Genomic DNA, 22,738 nt, shown 5'->3' on the forward strand with positions numbered 1-22,738 from the left:
GGTGGTGGCAGCATCAGGAGGCTACAGACTGGCACAATGACAGAGTCTGGTGGTGGTGGCAGCATCAGGAGGCTACAGAGTGGCACAATGACAGAGTATGGAGGTGGCGGCAGCAGCAGGATTTTCAGAATGAATACAGATCATGAAAGTGGGGCCTCTTGATCCTTGCTATTTTGGGTTAGGAGCAGGAGGTGTCAGAAAATTTACCACAGGGATAACTTGCCATAGAATGGCACAATTGCAGCGTCTGGAGGTGGCGGCAGCAGCTGGAGGCTACAGAGTGGCACAATGACAGAGTCCGGAGGTGGCGGCAGCATCAGGAGGCTACAGAGTGGCACAATGACAAAGTCTGGAGGTGGCGGCAGCAGCAGCAGGAGGCTACAGAGTGGCACAATGACAGAGTATGGAGGTGGCAGCAGCATCAGGATTTTAAGAATGAATACAGACCGTGAAAGTGGGGCCTCTTGATCCTTGCTACTTTGGTTTTTGGTTAGGAGCAGGAGGAGTCAGAAAATTTACCACAAGGATAACTGGCTACAGAGTTGCACAATGGCAGATTCTGGAGGTGGCGCAGCATCAAAAGGCTACAGAGTGGCACAATGACAGAGTCTGGAGGTGGCAGCAGCAGCAGGAGGCTACAGAGTGCCACAATGACAGAGTCTGGAGGTGGCAGCAGCATCAGGATTTTCAGAATGAATACAGACTGTAAAAGTGGGGCCCCTTGATCCTTTCTACTTTTGGGTTAGAAGCAGGAGGTGTCAGAAAATTTACCACAGGGATAACTAGCCACAGAGTGGCACAATGACAGAGTCTGGAGGTGGCGGCAGCATCAGGAGGCTACAGAGTGGCACTATGGCAGAGTCTGGAGGTGGCGGCAGCAGCAGAAGGCTACAGAGTGGCACAATGACAGAGTCTGGAGGTGGCCGCAGCAGCAGGATTTTCAGAATGAATACAGACCGTGAAAGTGGGGCCTCTTGATCCTTGCTACTTTTTGGTTAGGAGCAGGAGGTGTCAGAAAATTTACCGCAGGGATAACTGGCCACATAGTGGCACAATAGCAGAGTCTGGAGGTGGCGACAGCATCAGGAGGCTACAGAGTGGCACAATGACAGAGTCTGGAGGTGTCAGCAGCATCAGAAGGCTACAGAGTGGCACAATGACAGAGTATAGTGGTGACGGCAGCATCAGGAGGCTACAGAGTGGCACAATGACAGAGTCTGGAAGTGGCGGCAGCATCAGGAGGCTACAGAGTGGCACAATGACAAAGTCTGGAGGTGGCGGCAGCAGCAGGAGGCTACAGAGTGGCACAATGACAGAGTATGGAGGTGGCGGCAGCAGCAGGGTTTTAAGAAAGAATACAGACCATGAAAGTGGGGCCTCTTGATCCTTGCTACTTTTTGGTTTGGAGCAGGAGGTGTCAGAAAATTTACCACAAGGATAACTGGTTACAGAGTTGCACAATGGCAGATTCTGGAGGTGGCGGTAGCATCAGGAGGCTACAGAGTGGCACAATGACAGAGTCTGGAGGTGGCAGCAGCATCAGGATTTTCAGAATGAATACAGACTGTAAAAGTGGGGCCTCTTGATCCTTGCTACTTTTTGGTTAGGAGCAGGAGGAGTCAGAAAATTTACCACAAGGATAACTGGCTACAGAGTTGCACAATGGCAGATTCTGGAGGTGGCGGCAGCATCAAAAGGCTACAGAGTGGCACAATGACAGAGTCTGGAGGTGGCAGCAGCAGCAGGAGGCTACAGAGTGCTACAATGACAGAGTCCGGAGGTGGCGGTAGCATCAGGAGGCTACAGAGTGGCACAATGACAGAGTTTGGAGGTGGCAGCAGCATCAGGATTTTCAGAATGAATACAGACTGTGAAAGTGGGGCCCCTTGATCCTTTCTACTTTTGGGTTAGAAGCAGGAGGTGTCAGAAAATTTACCACAGGGATAACTAGCCAAAGAGTGGCACAATGACAGAGTCTGGAGGTGGCGGCAACATCAGGAGGCTACAGAGTGGCACTATGGCAGAGTCTGGAGGTGGCAGCAGCATCAGAAGGCTACAGAGTGGCACAATGACAGAGTCTGGAGGTGGCGGCAGCAGCAGGAGGCTACAGTGTGGCACAATGACAGAGTCTGGACGTGGCGGCAGCATCGGGATTTTCAGAATGAATACAGACCGTGTAAGTGGGGCCTCTTGATCCTTGCTCCTTTTGGGTTAGGAGCAGGAGGTGTCAGAAAATTTACTACAGGGATAACTGGCTACAGAGTGGCACAATGGCAGAGTCTAGAGATGGCCGCAGCATCAGGAGGCTATTTTCTGACACCTCCTGCTTCTAACCCAAAAGTAGCAAGGATCAAGAGGCCCCACTTTCACGGTCTGTATTCATTCTGAAAATCCTGATGCTGCTGCCACCTCCAGACTCTGTCATTATGGCTCTCTGTACCCTCCTAAATGCTGCCGCCACCTCCAGACTCTGTCATTGTGCCACCCTGTAGCCTCCTGCTACTGCCGCCACCTCCAGACTCTGCCATTTTGCCACTCTGTGGCCAGTTATCCCTGTGGGTCTTAGGAACAATTGCCTGGGTCTTAGGGAGACTGAGGGGATATAATCAACCTCTTGGAGGTGTGGTGTTAGGAATGAGGTCTATCGCACAGTAATAGGACTGGTGGGGAGGTAATTGCTCAGCCTTGGGCTTGAAAAAAACACCCTTGAAATCCATATATTGACTGGGAATAGATGGTGCAATCTCAGGAGTGGAGGGAGAAAGAGGCCTGATAGGTGTGAGCTTGGTCAGGCATTTGGAATGACAGAAGTGACCCAAGCCAATATCTCTGGAGTAGACCAATCCAGCACTGGGGAGTGTAGTTTAAGCCATGGGAGGCCCAGGATTACTGCAGAGGTGGCTTGGGGAAGCACAAGAAAAATACTCAATTATGTGCGTTCTTCCACAAAACGAGAAACAGGAGGGGCTGGAGGTGTTAACCGGGAGTAACCCTTATGTAAACGAGATCTCTCCTGGAAACGTCCTTGAAAACAAAATGGATATTGCACTGGATAATGATGCCACAACAGGTCTTGGGATCCCCAGAGAACCGCTGTGGGGGAGACAGGTGAAGCGCAGAAACCATTGGGAGGGCAGCAGACTGGACCTGGACTGAAGGTTCAGCAGGTGTATTTTAGGAGACCAAATACAGATCCAGGGGAGTGGTAAGGATATGAAGTTGGCGAAGAACCTTATGGGCATCTAGCTCCTGAATGAAGAATTGGTTGGGGTCTTCTGAGGCCCGGGAGGGTATGGTCATGGTTAGTACAAACTGTCATGCTTGGAGAGACAGGGCACTATGGCTTGCACAGAGGTGGTGTGAACCCTGAGAAGTGCCAAGGCGCAGAGTCTAAGCAGTAACCAGGTTTTCTCCAGAGCCTCTGATGCTGAGGATGTTGCGCCGCTGGGTACTGCCAGGTTGCGGTCTTTGGGCACACCAAGGTGGGCAATTTGAAGCAGGGTACAAAATCACAAAGCGGAGATATAGTTGAGGATGGCTGGGGTAGAGGCAGACAGCAAGCAAGGGAGGTCAGGTCACACACCAGGGTTCAAAACCAGGGATCCAGGAGGATCTGGAGGAAAAGAAATTGAAGCTCCGGATAGAGAAGGGATTCTTCACTGTAAGGTCTGTGAAAATGTGGAATAGGCTACCTCAGCCTTAGTTTAGAAAACTACTATAGATTGCTTTTAGAAAAAGCTGGATGTTTTGCTAGAAGCACAAAATATAATTGGGTATTAAAGCCTAAAATAAAGGTATCAGTGACCGTTGATCCAGGGAACATCTGATCGTCTCATGGAATCAGGAAGGAATTTTTTTCCCATGTTAAAGCAAATTGTACCAGGGTTTTTTTTCTCTACTCTGGACCTTCTATGTCCATATGGTTTTATACCTGGGATATATTTATTTCCCTTGTGGTTGAACTTGATTGACTTTTTTCAACCTGACCTGTTATGTAACTTTATATGTACATGTAATCAGTCAGATTCAGACTATCAAGGCCAATCTAAATTAAATTAGTGACATCAAACGACTTTTTAGGGCAGGCACTGTTTTAAAAGTCACCCCAAAACATTTGCAGTCCAATGTGCCATAACACACGCTATTGCCCAACTGCATTGCTCTATGGTGCCGGTGCAGTTTTCTGTGTATCAGGGGGCACTGAAAGCTAATTTTAAGATGTTCATGCCAGTCTTGTGGGACAATTCTTGCTGAAAGAGAGTCTAAAAAACATTTAAAGGTTTATAAAAAAACTGAGCTTAATTCTTTGGGCATGCAGGGTCCATTTGGTCAGGTACTGTCTATGGGTTAGGCAAGTACCACTGTAAGGGGACACCTTTCTTATCATAATATATGTTTATGCCCACTTTTTTGTAAAGACAAAATATGAATATTTATCATCTGTACTATATCACAGTGTTGGAAACTAATGATGCTGAAGCTGCCATCATGCAGATAATAAAAGTTTTCAGGTGCAGCAAGCGGAAGCATTGGAAGCATATAAACTGGAATAAGAAATTGGAGGCCACGCAATTTACTAATTTGGGCAGCAGGTCAAATAGAGAGAAAACATTTTCAGTGTACCAGGTGTATGAGTGCCCACTGGATGATAGGAAGAGAAAAGGAAATGTTTGAAGCTCATTTAGCCTAATTTCTTTTCTTGAAAAATTTAATTAAGATTACTGAAGGAACGCAGTGACAGAAACAACTTCAGTAAAAGCCCTATTCAAAAGGTTCTCATAAAAACTTGTCTGTTGCCATGTTCCTTCTCTAGTAATAATGATGATTAAATGCATTTTGAGATGTTAACACAGTACAAGGGTTTGAAACCTGCGTGCTATTTTTTTTTTTGCAATGACTATTTGGCTGACAAGCTTTGTACTAAGTATTTTATTGCCATGCATGTGAATAAATGCTGTGGGGAATTAGTGAAATTGAGTTGTCATTCTCAGTTGTCATTGAATAATAATGTGTACACTTCTGCCATTCTAGTGACAGTAGCAGTGGAATGTAACAAAAGTTGAATTTCTTTCTAACGCATGGAGCATAACCTCTTGGTCAGCTGCACACTAGAAATTCCAGCTATGGTAGAGTCTGCGGGTCCTAATTATGTCTCCATGAAACATTGCATTTCGTAAACTCTTTCCTGAATGCATTGATTTTATGTCATAAAATGCACCACTTCTCCCAGAAAATTGTTGCAATTTCAAATGCTTTGGTATTGTCATGTTTAGTGGTACATTTTCTGACATAAATGCGAGGTTGCCAATATTTTTGGCCATGATTTTGTAAAAGAGGGGGTGATGAGAAGTTCCCGACTTTGCCCCCTTCCAGGGTGAAATAGAAAAATGAGTGTGGCAGCATATCACAGCCTAATATCTTAGTATGTAAATGTACAAACATCAGGTCTTTGCGATTCTTAAAACTGTTTTTTCTTTTAGTGAGAAGCTGTGATGGCAGAGGCACAAGAAAGTTTCATGTCGTTGGAGTTATGGGTCATCATAAAAATTTTGTTTCTCCAGGAAAAGTCAGCAAGGGACATTCACACTGAGAAGTCACAGACACTGAGGGAGAAGTGTCCTTCCTACAGCACTGTCAAAACCTGGATATCTCATTTCAAGACTGGGCATTTCACCGTTAAAGATGAGCCCCGCAGTGGGCGGCCCCAACCTCAACTGACCCAGCAACCTGCGATGCTGTCAATGAGCTGATTGTTGAGGACCGGCGAATCTGAAAAAAAATTAGGCCAGACACTTGACATCTCACAGGATCGTGTTGGTTTTGTTATCACCAGTATCCTGGACATGCGCAAGCTTTCAGTGAAGTGGGTACCGAAATGTTTGAACAGTGATCAGAAGAAGGAATGAGTTGAACCATCCAAAGCTGTTTTGGCCCATTTTGAAGCTGCACAGGACTTTTTGGCTAGGTTAGTTACTGAGGATGAAACCTGGCTCCACATCTTTGATCCTGAAACCAAGGAACAGTCAAAAGAATGGCGCCACAGCGGGTCCCCGCAGCTGAAGAAGTTCCGAACCCAGAAATCAGCAAAAAAATAATGCCAACCGTTTTCTGTGACAAAGACGGTATTCTGTTGGTGGACTACCTACCTCAGGGCTCTAGTATACCCGGACAGTATTATGCTAACCTCCTGGACCAGCTGAAAGAGGCAATAAGGACGAAACACCGTGGAACGTTGACCAAGGGGATCCTTTTTTTGCAGGACAATGCACCTGCGCACATGTCCAAGGTTGTGGCTGCCAAATTGAACACCCTGGGTTTCCAATTGGGTCACCATCCCCCCTACTGACCTGACCTGGCCCCTTCGGACTATTATCTGTTCCTGACTTTGAAAAAACACCTGAAGGGGCAACGTTTTGAGGACATTTCTGACGTCAAAGATGCTGCTGAGAGCTGGTTTGCAGCCCAACCAAATTACTTTTATTTGAACGGTCTAGAAAAGCTGCAACTACGCTGTACCAAGTGCATCAGTCTCAGGGGGGAATATGTTAAATAAATGTGTTATTTCATAACTCTTGCTCTCTTCTTTCTGGGCAAAGCCAGGAACTTCTCAGCACCCCCTCTTATATATATGGGTATGAGAGATTTTTTTTGTAACCTTTCACAAGGGTATATATTTTTATCCATCCAGTTTTGAAGTTGGCAGAGCTTTGCCACACAGCAAAATCCTGCCTGACAAAGAAAGGGACCAAAACTTCATTGTGACTTGCAGGTTTTCCTCTCACTAAACCTCCATTTCTTGTACAGGTTTAGGAAGCAATTGGGGGTCCTCCCATAGGGCTCACAGGCAGAAATATAAATGTGATAGAAAATGTAATTTATCAACTTGATAGGTAGTATTAAATGACTAGTAAATGGTTGGTGTTAGCTTACAAACAAAATGACATTGCAAAAAAACATTTTGAAATAGTATTATTCTGTGCATTAGGGCATTTTGTTAAAAAAATAAAATGAGAACCACAATCCAAGCAAATTAAAGCGAACAACACAAAGCCATTCCCGACCTGTATTTCCTGCTGCTGTTAGAAAAACATTGATCAATACTAGTGAACACTCATAAATAATGTGTATAGCACTAAAAAAGAAACAGCAGAACAACTCTTGAAGTGTTACTCATTTATTTACAAAAACAGTCTTCATATATAAATAGGTCCACAGAAAGAGGGTTCTTTTTGCTTAGCTTTCTTACACGTCTTTAGTTGTATGTAATGTTATTGCAAATCTAGACGTGTGTAAAGCACACTTCTACCTAAGGCCACAACATTACAAAAACCTAGAGGTTTCTAACTTGAAAAGTAAGTGACCAAAGTGAGAAGCAGTGAGTTTGTAAACCTTTAACTAATGCATTCAGGTTTTCAACTAGAAATCTTTCTGGTTTCATTTAAAAAAAGCTTTAATATTCTTAACCAATCCCTTATTCAATCAGCTTTTCCAATTCTATTACTCCATAACCACTGGCTCATTTTGAAGCCTGCAGAAAAAGGAGACGGTGCCTATGAGCTGTAAAGCCCACCCAACACATGTCCAAGGTTACAAGACAAGCTGGAATGTTGTGTGTTTGTGATGCACCACTCACCCACTAATGCTTCAATACAAATTTTAGATCTGATACTCATCTAGTGCACTTCAATAATGGTATCCATTCAACATTCAAATTCACCATGATCATGGGCACCTTCATTGGTAGGTAGAGATGTGGAATCTGTCAACCTTTACATTGATGAACTGTAAAGGGTCAATGAATAAATCTTAGTTCTTGATAACTGTAATATTATTAACAACTTTTCTTAATAAATAAAATTGTTTATCCATATTTACTTGTGTTCAAGAGTAGTATTGTGGATGATTTAGTACAATATACCAGTTCTATACTGTACTAAAACATACTAGTTGGTATAATGTGCTAGTTTTGCAAAAATATGAATTTTGACTATTATCAACATAACATGATTATAATTGCAAAACAACTGCACATCATTAAAAATTAAACACCTGAATTTAAGGCAAATCTACTGATTTGCTACGAACACTCTTATTCTGCTAGTCCCTTCGGATTTCTGCTATATAATGACCCTGCTGTTCTTTGTCAGGCTACATTTTATTGCTTGCATATCACACCATGCTCTTGCAAGCAAATAATGCTTGGAGTTTTTTTTTTCTTACAGCTGGTAAGAATCAAGAAACAAATCACCATTTATTGCAATTTGCTGAGCAAAAGAAAGGGTACATGTCTGATTTAATGCAGCAAATCTTTTTTTATGTCCAGCAGATGACAAAATGGACACATTATCAATCTTGTTCTTACAAACAAAAGCACATTATATTTATATTTATAAATATATATATATATATATATATATATTTTTTTTTAATATATACTTTTATTTTAGTTTTTGGTAAATGTATTGAATATTCAATCTGCCAGCTTTTCTTGGTTATGATTAGATCTCTGTGATCTCATAATCTCATGATTTGCAAAACCTGCCCACATTTCAAAACCATTAAAGTGCTGAGTAAGCTCTGCCCATCAACACAAAAGGCAATAGATTAGTGAAAGAAAAATCTGTGATATTCTCACAGAAGGTTATTCCAACATGATTAATCTACCGAGCTCTGACATGGGAAATATGGTGGAGGAAAGGGGAAGGAATGTGGGGAATTGAACGTATAAATTATTCTAAGTGTAAAGAACTATGTTGATTAAATCAGCCTTATATATTTCCTATGCAATAAGAAATATGTTTAAAGTCTTATAGATCTTTAGCAAGGGGCCATTAGGGATCAGCGAGATTTTTAAATTCGGCGAATCGTTTTTTTTTTCTCTTACCAAACATGTAAGCGAGAACGGCCTTTGTAATTCACATGAGGTCATGTTCACGCCTAACTAATGAGGGAAAAAGCAGGGGGCGACAACCATGAGAAATTTGCAGCCAATCAGGAGAGATCAGAGCACAGGCATATATATACAGGAAAGGAGTGAGGGGTTAGTCACTTCATCGTGTGTACTGTGTAGAGGATAGACACAGGGAGAGACTTGTAGTGTGACAGGGACATTGTAGGAGCCTTCTTAGTTCATTGTTAGCTGCATAGTTCAGTGTTTTATATGGCATTTGCTTTTACATGAGCTACTAGCTAGTCAGTTTTGTTAAATTGTCAGTAGTCAGCACATTTAGTGTAAGTTATTTTGTGTGTATTACACGCTTAGGTGCTGTTCACTGACTGCACATGCACTGAAGGTACGATTGTGGTTGCTGCTACTTGTAGTGTCACGCATAGCTAGTCAGTTTTGTTAAATTGTCAGCAGTTAGCACATTTAGTGTAATCTATATTTTGTATTAGTGAAGACACTGTTAGTCATCTTTTTTCACACTGTACATTCACTAAAGCTAAATAAAGTCAATTGCAGTTCCTATTTACTAAAGAAGACCGTTTGGTACAAGTAAATTTCTGGTCTACTGTAAAATAAATACAGATATTTCAGTGTTTAATACCTGTTCCTATTTACCAAAGAAGACCGTTTGGTACAGTAAACCCAAAAATATATTAGAGGCACATTGAGTTGTTCTGTGCTTAATTTTCTCCACATATAAATGTACTAATAAAAAAAAAACAACAAATAAACTCTAACCAAGATATTCTGAAGTATTTAGGCATACATACAACTGTATCATTATTAAAGTCGTTCTCTTCCTTTCAAATGTTTATTATTTGTTATGAATGCTACCAGTAAGCTCATACATGAGAGAACCAAATATTATATTGTTCTGTAGTTCTCAAAACAAAGAAGAGAAAGTGTGTATGGGCTAAGGCGTCTCCTAGCACCAATCTTATTTTAGGAATGACCCATTTAGAGATGGGCTTTGTTTTCTCTTATCTCACAAGAAATCCATGGCTGGTAACATCATATTCTTGTTGTAGAACACAAAACCGGTGAAGTTCTTTGGATAGCTCAGAGCATAAGTTCTCAGTCACAGCTAAAGCATCTACTTTTGCTAGACGAGGAGCATTAAGATAGCTGTCAACTAACAGAGTAAAGTCAGCGAGCATGCCATCCAACATAGCCTAACTCAAATCTAGGAGGTGCGATACTTCAAGAGTCAACACTTTCAGCAAAGTAGCAGATAATGGACGGTCGGAACACATATTAGGCATTTGCTCCATCAATAGTTGTTTGTTTCAAGAAATGTACTTGTGCAGGTTGCATATTTAGATACTGAGTCAAACATTCCTTCACAGTAGATGTTCGATGAGGAAGAAAACCACCAGTCTCCATGGAAAACAAGTACACTTCACCCACCTGTGTATCAAAAACATTATTCAAATAAACACCATATTGGTGGGACAAAATATCTTCTAGCTAACGATAGTCGTGGGTGACCTTTAGGATGCCTTTATCTTCAAGCACCACTTGGAGAATATTTTTGAAGACCCCTGGTCCCATGGTGAGGATGTCAAAGAGGGAAACATGATTTCTTGTGCCCACCTGGAGCCAACAGAGTTTCCTATAGCGACATATGTTCAGGCCAGAAGCTCCCAAGCTCAAGACCTTTTGGTGCTGGAGATGAAGAATCTTTCTTCTATTGTCTCTCTTTCAACCTCTCGGACTCTTGAGTCTTCTACTGGTTCCCCATTTAGAACATTTTGTCCAAAAAACAGCCTTGCTCCTCGGACAGCTTCACCAGTCTTCAAATTCTTGACTTTTAACAGGAGAACACTGTGATCTGCATGAACACCAAGTAAAACTTCTTGAACTCTTCCATTAATGGCTGTCTTCCTAATAATACAGCTCAGAAAATGTTCACTAGAAGTGGACTCCATATAGAAATGGTAATGAAATTAATGCAAATAAATGTCAACCTTCTGCAGCTTCTGCTGTGTGAGTTAGGTGGGATTGCAAACATCAGGGAGCCCAAATACAGATATTTTAGTGTTTGATATCTTTTCCTATTTACCAAAGATGACCGTTTGGTACAGTGAAATTTCTGTCCTACTATAAAATAAATAAAGATATTTTAGTGTTTGATAATTGTTCCTGTTTACCAAAAAAGACCGTTTGGTACAGTTAAATTTCTGAGGATAGAATCGACCCAGCTCTAAATACCAATGCGGTCCATGCTCCGTCTCAGGGCCCACCGCCTCCTCCTGCTGCTGCTGCCGCCTGTCAGTACTCCATTCACTAAAATTGTATTACACACTTCTGGTTGGCATTGATGATGCACTACACCCAGCTCTAGATATCAGTTACCAATGCGGTCCACGCTCTGTCTCAGGGCTCACCGCCTCCTGCTGCAGCCCCCCTGTCAGTACTTCATTCACAAAAATTGTTTTACACACTTCTGGGCGGCATTGATGATGCACTACACCCAGCTCTTCATGACACTTACCAATACGGTCTCCCTGGCGATAGCTGACCAGAGGCCACACACTGCTACTGCTCTCGCTGACCCACCTTCCGGCTCTGGTCCTCTATCTTTTTGCCTAATGTCACTGCACTACTTCTCCACAACTTTATGGGTGGCATTCCTAAAACATGTCATCCAGGTCATGGTGCCAGCTAGCAATGCCGTCTCCTGCTGTTTTGATGGCAGAGACTGCTGCTAGTGGGTTGATTTCACACGTAGCACCACCCTTTCTCAATGTCTTAATGTTTATGCTACCTTCTGTCTGTGTGTTTGCCTGCTGTCACTTTACCTGTCATTTTCAGGAAAAACCACAAGGTCTTTTGGAACTCTTGTATTTTTCCCTGTTCTACACATACCTAGCAAGTTTGGTGGTTCTAACATGTATAGGGGCCTCGCTATTAATGTTTAAAGTCAACTCATTGGGATTCAAGCCAATCAATAGGATTTGCAAAATCGGGTTGCTGAAATTTTGTGGACCCATTGGAAGTTCAAGGAAATGTTTGCGAGACTGAAGAGAAGGGTTTTTCTTTGCTAAAATGCTGTAGAATTTTAGAGAAGTACCCTTGTTTCCTGTATGGAAGCATACATTTCTAGCAGGTCAGACGTGCACTCTGCTGAGTCAAGGCTGGAGTTCTCCAATCAGCAAGGAACATTGCTTTTTGCCTTTTGCACAGCTATAGATCTGACTCAGCAGGGGGCATGTAAAACTTCTAAACCAAGACCAGTGTTTCTATACAGATTGCATGGGTCCTTCTCTATGCATGGTGACAGCCTTTTCTAGTTAGGCTGGTGCTGCTTCCTTTAATGGAAACCAAGCTGTAAGACTTTAAACACCTTTTGTTTATATGGAATGTACTAGGAGATTTATAAAAAAAAGTTTGAAAAGTCTATTTTTTTTTAAAAACTGGAAATGTGTGTTTTTTCCTAAAATAAAAAATGCATACAGTGTATGGTCATTGGTTGTGTGTTTGTGTTGAAGTATTGAATAAACCTATATTATATTTAACAAATATTTATATATGAAATACATATACATTAAAATGTAAATTATTAATATTATGGTAATATTTTACGCCTAATTCATCTTCATCAGCATGCTAATGATATTTTAAATGACATACCCTATTTTAGACATGACATCACTTTGATTCTGTGCTTTTATGTGTAATCCAGGACAATCATGGCTGGTTGGAAGGGCTGGATGGGAGCTTTACATAACTTCCTGAAAACATCACAGTACCCTATCTCAAGCAGACCATTCTAGGTGAGCCTTACTTGTGATGCTAAGCCTCTATGATTAAAATGACTAGCAATTTAACTGGTTGACATTAGGTAAGGTTAGGCTGGAGTTTAACAGATGTATACTGTAATTTCTGTAACTTCTGATGGTGGTCTTCTGAGAATTTTAGCAGTCAGAAGGGGGATTGTGTAAAAGGATGTAGTTGTTGGTCCATGGGGACTTTAGGTGGTCCACAGTTTTTAGTGCTTCATGTAAAGTGCCTGGATCCACATCCACAACCTGGATCCATTGATCTTCAGCATTTACAGATATTATGCCAATCTACTATGTACTATGTGGATGTGTTCTAAGGTAGGTGCACGCCATGTTTCTCAAGTAAGGTGTGGGTGATTCAGGTGTATACTACAGATGTGCCCAACAATTACAATACATACCTGAAGAATGGTAAGACTGGAGGTAATCACTCTGGCAAGATTATGGGTCATTAAAGTGAGAATACTGCAACCATGATAACTTCTATATTCTATACTTTCCTTTCTTATAATGTGTGCATGCGAAAGCAAGTTTTTTGAAGACAACTCAGAAGGACCTCTGATATTTTCTTTCTATTAGGATTATCTTAGGAAAAGTTATCCAGCTTTTTATTTTTGTATATATATTGTTTCACCATTCAAATATGTCCTAAAATGTCCACTTTAAATTATAAACTATGAGATTTAGTACGGGGAGGCGCATGGGCCAGTGTCTATGGCAGAGAGTTGCTGAATGGCTCGGCTCCCACAAGGCTCTACATCCGGCTCCCGCACTTTCTGTGATCGCTTTTGCAGAGAGAGATACCCAGCAGCAGCATTGGCAGTAGAAGCGTGTTCACCCGCTCTACCATGGTAGGAATATAAAGATCCGGTGTCCCGACCGCATGCTTTACAGGAACACGCTAAGATGGCGGAATGCCGGGCATTGTCCCATACAATGCAATCACCGCAAGTGAAACTATCAGGAATACAGAAGGCTGGCCAAGGTAGGAAGGTAGGAAAAGGGACACGGATGCAGGGGAATTGAAGGCAACATCTCCACCTATGTCCCTAAAGGGTTCCTTGGAGGGTTCAGACTCTCTGGGTCCATCCCAAAGGGAGGATATTTCCAAGGGTCAATTATTATTACATAGCCCTGCTCCTTCCTCTTACAACAAGAGAAAAGGCTTGTTGTAAGATCTTAGGAGAGCTCTCCTACAACTTTGACTATACTCTCTAAGAGTGAATCAAGATTATATGAACACTTAGCAGTGCTTTTACATACTGAACTGGCAAAAACATCTACATCTATTACTATCGAATTCAGAAATGACCTGCAGGGCATTGGAAGTTGAATAGAAGCTATTGAGCAAAGTTTTGATGATACTACCTCTAAAGTCTCTCAAAATGTAAAGCAAATTTCTATACTGGAAGCCAAGATAGAGGAGTTACAGTATAAAATTGATGATTTGGAAATCCGTTCTAGGTGAGTTAATTTTTGTATCAGAGGCCTACCAGAGTCATTATCAGATGCCGTTTGGCATTTTATAAAGGAAAAATTGCCTGATATATCTGAACTCTACCTTGAGACTGATAGAGTACATAGAGCATTGAGGAAACCTAAAATGGATGGTCCCCCTAGGGACATAATAGTAAAGCTTCACTATTACTCTACAAAAGAAATGTTAATGCAGGCACTGAAAGAACTTGATTCACTGATGATGGAAGGAGTCCCAGTTCAAATTTATTCTGATATTTCACCTTTTATTATACAATGCAGGAAAGCTTTGAAACCTTTACTCCAGACTCTTAGTGTTTAAAAGATAAAGTATCGTTGAGCTTGTCCATTTTGTCTTGTTTTTCAACATCAAGGAAGGACATTTTCATTTACTTCGTATAAAGAAGGGGAACAGTTACTACAAAAGCTTGATTTATTATACTCCCTACCTGTTCAACCCCACTCGGCGAAAGTAGATTAAGTCTCTCATACCTGTTATGGCAAAAGGTTGGCCAAAGTTCTAAAAAAGGACTAAAATCTGTTGAAAGACAGTGATGTAATAAGGAAATCTAAGATGAATGTCACTTAATCTACTTAAATATTGGAGGCAGTGAGGCGTAAATAGTATCTTGTATAAACTATAGGTGAGAAATGCTTATTAGTCAGTGTATAAGAAAGCTTATATTGGGGCTGTTAAAACTAATCATTCATTATGACTATATTTGAAGACGGCTGGATGAGCTGAAGGGTTAATGCATGACCTCACCGTGGGGAGTGTTACTGGCAGGGAGTAACTTATAGTGAGACCCCTGTTGGTTTCTCCCTATATAAATATGGGACAAGGATATGCCCTTACGGATTGGGATACTTGGGTGGGGTCCATACCTCCAGAGGTAAATTGGGGAATAGGGGGTTGGTTGAACCTGAGTATCCGAAAAATTAGAATATTGAAGAAAAGGTATTTTTTTAGTTGTTTTATGTGGTTTTATGTTAATCTTTTGTGTTGCTGTGCTTCCTACCTCTCCTCCTTTCCTTTAGATATTTAAATAAAAAGAAAATAATAATAAAGAAGTTTATGACTACTTTCTCTGAATTGTTTTATAGATGGCTGAACCTTTAAAGAAAACTCAGAATTCACCACTACCTCTAGCAGGCTTGACCCATAATGTCCAAAGTTTTAATTACCCAATCAAATGGGCAAAGGCTTTTGACTAATATAATTCCCTGAAAATAGATATTTTGGCACCACTTATTTTTTTTTCTCTGATAAGAAAATGGGTGGAGTAATGTTAATGAGAGTCTGATAATAAACCCAGTAATACAAACTGAAATATAGAACACTGCTAGGATTCCCGCTCTCCACACTCCTATTTACCTTAGCAATAGAGCCCCTGGCGATAGCAATTGGGGAACATCCAGATATTAGGGGAATATAGTGTGGTACAAAGGAACATAAGTGTGCCTTATTCGCTGATGACATTTTGATGTACATTTCTTCCCCTCATATCACCCTACCCAACTTGTTTAAAATTTTGGATGAATACGCAGTAATTTCCGGACTGCATGTTAATCGCTCTAAATCACAGTCATCTAGGGATTCAATTGTCTCCCACATATATTTCACTATTTCAAGCAAATTATATCCCCTTATTCAAAAAAAATCTCTGATGATCTGAACAAATGGACCATAACACCTCCCTCTTGGCTGGGTAGAATAGCGGTAATCAAGATGAATATTCTTCCCCGTGTTTTATACTTGTTTTGAACATTACTGATTTTTGTCCCTCCCCCATTTATAGATAAACTGCAGACAAAGGTTATGAAATTCATATGGGGAGGCAAATCTAGTAGGATCCAGAGGCAAACTATGCTGACACCTAAGTCTCAAGGTGGATCAGGAGTACCATCCTTTAAGCATTATTACTTAGCAGCCTAAATATCACAGCTCTCTCAATCTACTTTGCAAGGCATTAGACTGCAATGGGTAGAAATTGAAGAGACAGCAACCATAAGCGGAAGTCTTGCATCAATATTGTGGATCTCAAAGAAATCAAGACAATATAGGAGATGTCAAACATTAAACCATTCTTTGACATTGTGGGACAGGATCAAATTTAAACCAAATTTGTGCTCAGAAATTGCCCCTCTTACACCCTTATGGAACAACCTGGAATTTTCCCCTGGAGAAGATAGAACACAATTTTATTGGTGGTGTAATATTGGATTTGAGCGTATTTATATTATATACAAACATGAAATGTTAGGTTTAGAACATCTGATGAATACAAAAGAACTCCCTAATAGAGAATTTATTCACAATAGGCAAATTAGATCCTTTGTATATTCAAAAAATTTGCCGAGTTGAACGCCCTCCACACCTTACACCTCTTGAAGGATCTTGTAGATCAGTGATAGAAATGAAGAGACAAATTTCAATAACATATGGTACTCTAATATTAACAGTAAAAAAATTGGACTTAGGTAAAGCTTTTACTAGAGAGGAATGGAATGATATGGCCTATTCATTATCAAAAATATCACTAAATGCAGCTTTAGTTGAAGCCAATTATAAGGTTATGCTTTGTTGGTACTTGGTTCCTGAAAGGATATTTAAAATTCATGCCTCAACATCCCCTTTTATGTTTTAGAGGATGTGGGACCAATGGTACAATATTACATATGTGATGGTCTTGTCCTGTTGCCTAAATTTTTTGGGATAAGATCTTCAATAAAGTGTCGTGGGTGATGGAAAGAAGAGTAAAAAGTACCCTAGAGATGTGATCTGATAGCATCTAAATCTCAAATCAAACTCTTGAAATTGATGATTTTGGCAGCTCGGATCACCTTACCTAAATCTTGGAAGTCCCAAGATTGGTTTATGACCAACGAAAAAATGACCCATATTCTTAAGAATACTCTACATAAATTTGAATTGGTATGGGAACCATGGAAGAAAGTGTGTTCAACCGACTCATGGGTTAATACTATATGTAAAGATAAACACAATTTATTAAAGATCATTAAATTTTAAGGATGATAGCACTGTTATCACTTAAGTTGAAAGTTTGAAATTGAATTGTAATAGGATTAATATTTTCAATTTCCACTGAAAATTGTATAATTAAGAGAGCATTTTACATGGGTGGGTTGATTGGACACAAAGTTATATAAGGCTAACCCAAAAAGATATGGCTATTCCAGGGGTCTGCAACCTGCAGCTCCTGAGCCGCATGCGGCTCTTCAGCCTCCTTGTTTTGGCTTCCTTCGGCTGCCGCGGGGAGATCTCTGATGGGGGATCCCCTTCCTCCCAAGACACTGCGGAGGAGGGGGATTCCCTATCCGGTGTTCTAATGAAAAAAATCTACCAGTGAAATAAATCTACCATGGGGCGTCTGTGTTATGTTTTGCGGCTCCAGACTATTTTTCTTTAGTGGAAGAGGAGGCAAAATGGCTCTTTTGATAGTAAAGGTTGCTGACCTCTGGGCTATTCTTAAAGAACAATATTTTTTAGATGTCTTAATGTTGGGTGGAATCTTAAAATTCAATTACCTGCCCTCCTTCACTGCTCTTCAGATGGTTAAAAAGACTGAGGTTAAATGTTATTATGTAATACCATTGAAGTTTGTATGTACTGACCTATTTTTATAGTGTACGGTAATTAGAAAAGTCCCAATAGGACAATATTGTCCATTTTTTTATAATGTGTGAATTGTTACCTGTCTAAAATTTTAAAAAAGGACTAGAATATAAAAACAAGGACATTTAAAGACCTTCTAAAGCCATCCAGACTTGCTAATATTTAAATTCTTTTCTAAACATTTATTTCTCCAATTTAATTTTGTTAGAATACTCCAAAGATATCTGCCTATAAAGCTGAGGTCAGTGGAGCAGTGGAAAACAGCATACTAAGCATCCTAATTTGCTGTCTGCCAATGTTATATAGAAGGACGGCATGTGTAGACCTGCCTGGCAGTGCCTATCAAGTAATAATGTATTCCAAGCCCATTAACACATCAGTGTGCTATTAGCATGCAAGGAACACAAAATTACATTTCTTTACAGATTTGTCTTTTCATGTTTTTGTTGTTAAATATAAACAAGATAACTTCAACAAAACACAGTCCTTTATATTTCCCAAGTCAATTAACTAACAGAAGAAAATAGAATTTATATGTCAATGTGCTCTGGGCAAACTCCATTTGAAAGAAATCCAACTTAACAATTCTTAGCCTTACATTGTTTTCTTTTCAATCCAGCTTGACCACTGCTGCATAGTGCTCAATATTTTTCAGATTTAAGAAAGGAATTCCCGAGCTGTCACAAACATTTTGGGGATTGTCTGATGTTATTTTTATTTCTTTTGAAAGGGACTTTATGTTTTTATTTTCTACTTTTTTTCAAAAGTAAAATAGGAAAAGACATCATGTTATATTAGCTTGTGTAAAATTGGAAACTAAAGTAGAACTTGTCAGCATTATTTCACACTTACCTCTTCCTCACTAAAACGTAGACGCCTCTAGAGCCTGTGCATGCGGGCAGTTCTGAAGTTGGGGGTGCTTCTGTTTCCAAGCTTTATCAATTCAGTCCAATTCGCTGGCAATCAGAAATAATCTCTTGACCAGCCCTGGCTAATGAGCTAGCTTATAGACTGCACTCAGTGTTCGTGCAAAGTGTCTCCATTGTGCTGAGCCCCTAGTTCTGTGAGCTAGTTCCTGTTCACCTGGTGCCTAATTCAGTGTTTCCTCTGTCCAGCTCCTGCATAAACCCCTTGTTGTCCAGTCTGTTGGTTCCCAGTCAACTTCCCTGAGCTGTTCCAGTGTTCCTGTCTGTCTGTGGATATCCTTGAGTAACCTGTGCCTCCTGTTGCTTCCAGTGTCTCCTGTGGTCCCTGTGCCCGCAGTGGCCCCTGTGTCACTGGTGTCTGTCCCATGTATTCCTGGCTATTGACCCCTGGCGTGTGACCTGACCTCTCTTGCTTGCTACCTGCCAACATCCTCACCATCAGAGGCTCTGGAGAAGACCTGGTTGCTGCTTAGACTCTGCGCCTTGGCTCTTCTCAGGGCTTAAATCACCTTTGTGCAAGCCGTAGAGCCCCCTAGTGGTCCTGTCTCTCTGCACTTGACAACTATATTAATCAACATTGTTAAAGGTTGGGTGAAAAATAGGGGCTTTTAGACAAGCTTTTTTTTTTAAATCCTTTTAACCCAAAGATGACATCCTGGCTGACTATTGGGACTGATAGATAGTCATTAACTAACATATGGCATGGATTCAAATATTTTCTTACATTACCTAATAATTTTGAAAGCCTGTAATTAAGCTGCATGGCAAACAGGGTGAGCGCAAGCTGAAATTAATTTGGGAGAACATGAGCCAGTAATATGTCCACAATGCATGCCTGAAATCTGAAGCTTATTTAGGTTCCATAACTTTTGTACAGCAGCTAGATTTTTTATTGCTCCCAAAATAATGTTTGGGTGAAAATCTAATGTCTGTGCAGCCTTCCTCCAATATTACTCAGTGATTGCTGTCAGCAATCAACTGCTCATGTTTCTTCCCTCTCTATACAATGCACAGTCCTGTTTGTACAGTATTTGTACATTCTCACAGTTGCTTGAAACAGTTACTAACTTTTCCATTATCTGGAGTCTGTATACCTTATATTGTTGGCTACCAGTAGATAGAGCTGTGCCCTAGTGCTAAGTGTTAGGAACAGTTTGTCTTTGACAGCTTTATTCTGTCAAACCAGAGACACATGCAGTTATAGCACATGCCACTAGATGTCACCTGATTATAAACCTAGATTTTTTTTATAATGGCATTTTTTAATGCAAAAAAAAAATCTGGTTTATAAGTTTTATGCAATTTGCGAATGGTGAAAATTAGACTTATTTTTGAGTATATTTCCCCACCTGCAAAGTCAACGTAGTAAAAACTTTTCTCCCCGTTCTTAGTCAATATTTCTGATGATGTATTTTTTTGCTGAACAAGTACATAAAATACATAGTTAAAAAGAATATTTTAGAAACACTAATCAATAAAAACTGAAGTGTTTTTCAAATCAAATATAATGACAAGTAATGTAAACTTAAAAATTCATTTTCTCTTCATTTTATTTACAAAATGTATTAAAACTCTGTACACGCCTCATTAAAATGAGGCTCAGTAATCTGTCCACACATGCAGTTATTTGTCTTTACAGCCATATGTTTGCTTGGCAATTTTACTGCTCACCTATCTGCAGTTAAAAAAAATGAAATTCAAACAAAAACAAAATAAATGCTGAGATACAAAGAAATAAATATATATCCCAAAAGGTTCTACTGTTGACTTCTCTCAGTTATAGCAGGAAAATGTAAGCAATCAGTAATTTGTACATGCATTTTGTTTCCATTTAAGAAATATCGAACATCCCTGCTTCGGTATGAAGCTCACACTCTTAAAAATGGTTTTACTCATCAACAAACTTTGTTTAACACTTAGTTTTAACACTTCCCTTGAAAAAGACTTTCATTAAAAAAACCTTGGTGGCTCTATCACAGGAAGGGTTAATGTAACTAGGAATACACAATTCTAGTATTTTTTGCACAGCGTTTCGTCTCTCAAAATGGAATATTAATAGCATTAAACCCTCAGAAAAAATCACAGTTCCATTAGAAGTTCTACTTCTCAGCTGTTGTTTATGTTTTTTTCCCATAATACACTATTTTTTCACACATATGTCTAGCTGAGAAGGTATAAAAAGGACAGTCTTTATATATAGTTTTGGAAAAAAAAGTACATTACATATCTGTGTTTTTATAACAAGACAATTACAATGTAATCAGTGTTATTTAAGATATTTGATGTTGATGAATGAGTATCAATTTCAGTTTCTTCTTATTTAATCCCAAAATCACTCCTTGTTGGTTGCTAAAATTTCCCTCTATGCATATAAACTGTAATCGTATTAGGAGTCTGAAATAGTGCATAATAACCCTTGAGGTACACAATACCAGATTTATTTAATACAGCAGCACAAAGTGCAATAAATGTTGACAATACAGTCACCAATGGCAGTCAAATACATTTAATTGTGAAAGGGAGAAATCTTAATGTATGCTCTTTATGCTTATTATGTCTCCAAATAGTCACTCAATAGTTTTCTGCTTCCTTATAAAACAAGCTGATTGTTTCAACTTGGTGGAGTTTGTTTTTACGCAGGGAACAACCTGAAAAATGTACACAAACTACACAAAACTTAATGTAAATAAATTAAAATTTTAATTAGAAACTCCAAAGCTCAAACTCAATACACTAATAATCAATATCTGCAGCACTTCAATCATACACTAAACCCTAACCACTTCCTAACAAATGATCATGACTCAACAATATAAATCCACAAACAAGTGTACATTTAATAAAATAAATAATAATTAGAATGTAAACTGAATAAAGGCTTAGAGACTCACAGGGCATCATAGTATCTAAATGGCTAGCCTATGGCTAGATTCTAAGATACAACCCACAGCCATAACACTATATGCATGGAATTTGAACAGTGCAAGGATTTCCTCTCACATACTTGAAACATTTAGTTGCTTTCCACCCAAACTGAACTATGACTATGTTAGGGACAATACAATGCGAGTTCCTTTGAGGGCACATAGCAATAACTAGTGCATTCTGTAAAGTGCTTTGGGAGTAGCTTATTAAAGATATAGAATTTTTAGTTTATTTTGGTATGATCACTAAATCTGTGTGTACCCTGAAATGTATTTCTTGAGGGCAACCTAGGCTACGTTCAGATGGGTATTTGTCAAGGACACACTTTCTAAAAAGGTTGGAAGTCTAGGTTGGAAGCAGTTTGAGCAGTAGACTGCCCTAAGATGCTGCATGAAGCCTATTAAAAAAAAAACATCACAAACTGAACAGCAACCAACCGCCTGTACAAAAGGGGATATCAACTGCTGCAGTGTTGAGGGCAGTTAAGGACTGGTTCAAACGAGGAAGACAACAGCAGTCCATCAAAGGACTTGTATGAATTTAGCCTGTGAAATATTGGATCCTTTTCATCTTTCTATAATGAGAAGGTAGTAAATGATGAGTGTCAAGGTTGCCAACCCTTGGGCAAGATTATCCTATTATTTTAGGGAGGTGTGCAAAAATATCGGAGGAAAGAGGGGAGAACATGTGGAAAGTAAAATAGAACATAATCAATGGCCTTCTAAGTATGATTAGGACTTATTTTGTTAAGCACTCTTTTATTCAAATTCTAGTTATTGATTTATTTATATTTGTAAACTTGTTTGTAGAGTAAATACTATATGTAACTAGGTAAGATTTATAGATTTATTGAACAATTTAAGCCCTGCAAATACTGACTAATATATTTATTGTTTGTATATATATATATATATATATATATATATCACTAAAAATAGGCTGTTAGGGTGAATATTATAGCTTCAGAATCATTGTGTCTTACAAAATCCATACGTTTCCAGCTACAATATAGACCTACGGCAAATACTGTACATTGTAGTCC

This window comes from Pyxicephalus adspersus, chromosome Z (genome assembly GCF_032062135.1).
Source record: "Pyxicephalus adspersus chromosome Z, UCB_Pads_2.0, whole genome shotgun sequence".
Classification (NCBI taxonomy): Eukaryota; Metazoa; Chordata; class Amphibia; order Anura; family Pyxicephalidae; genus Pyxicephalus; species Pyxicephalus adspersus.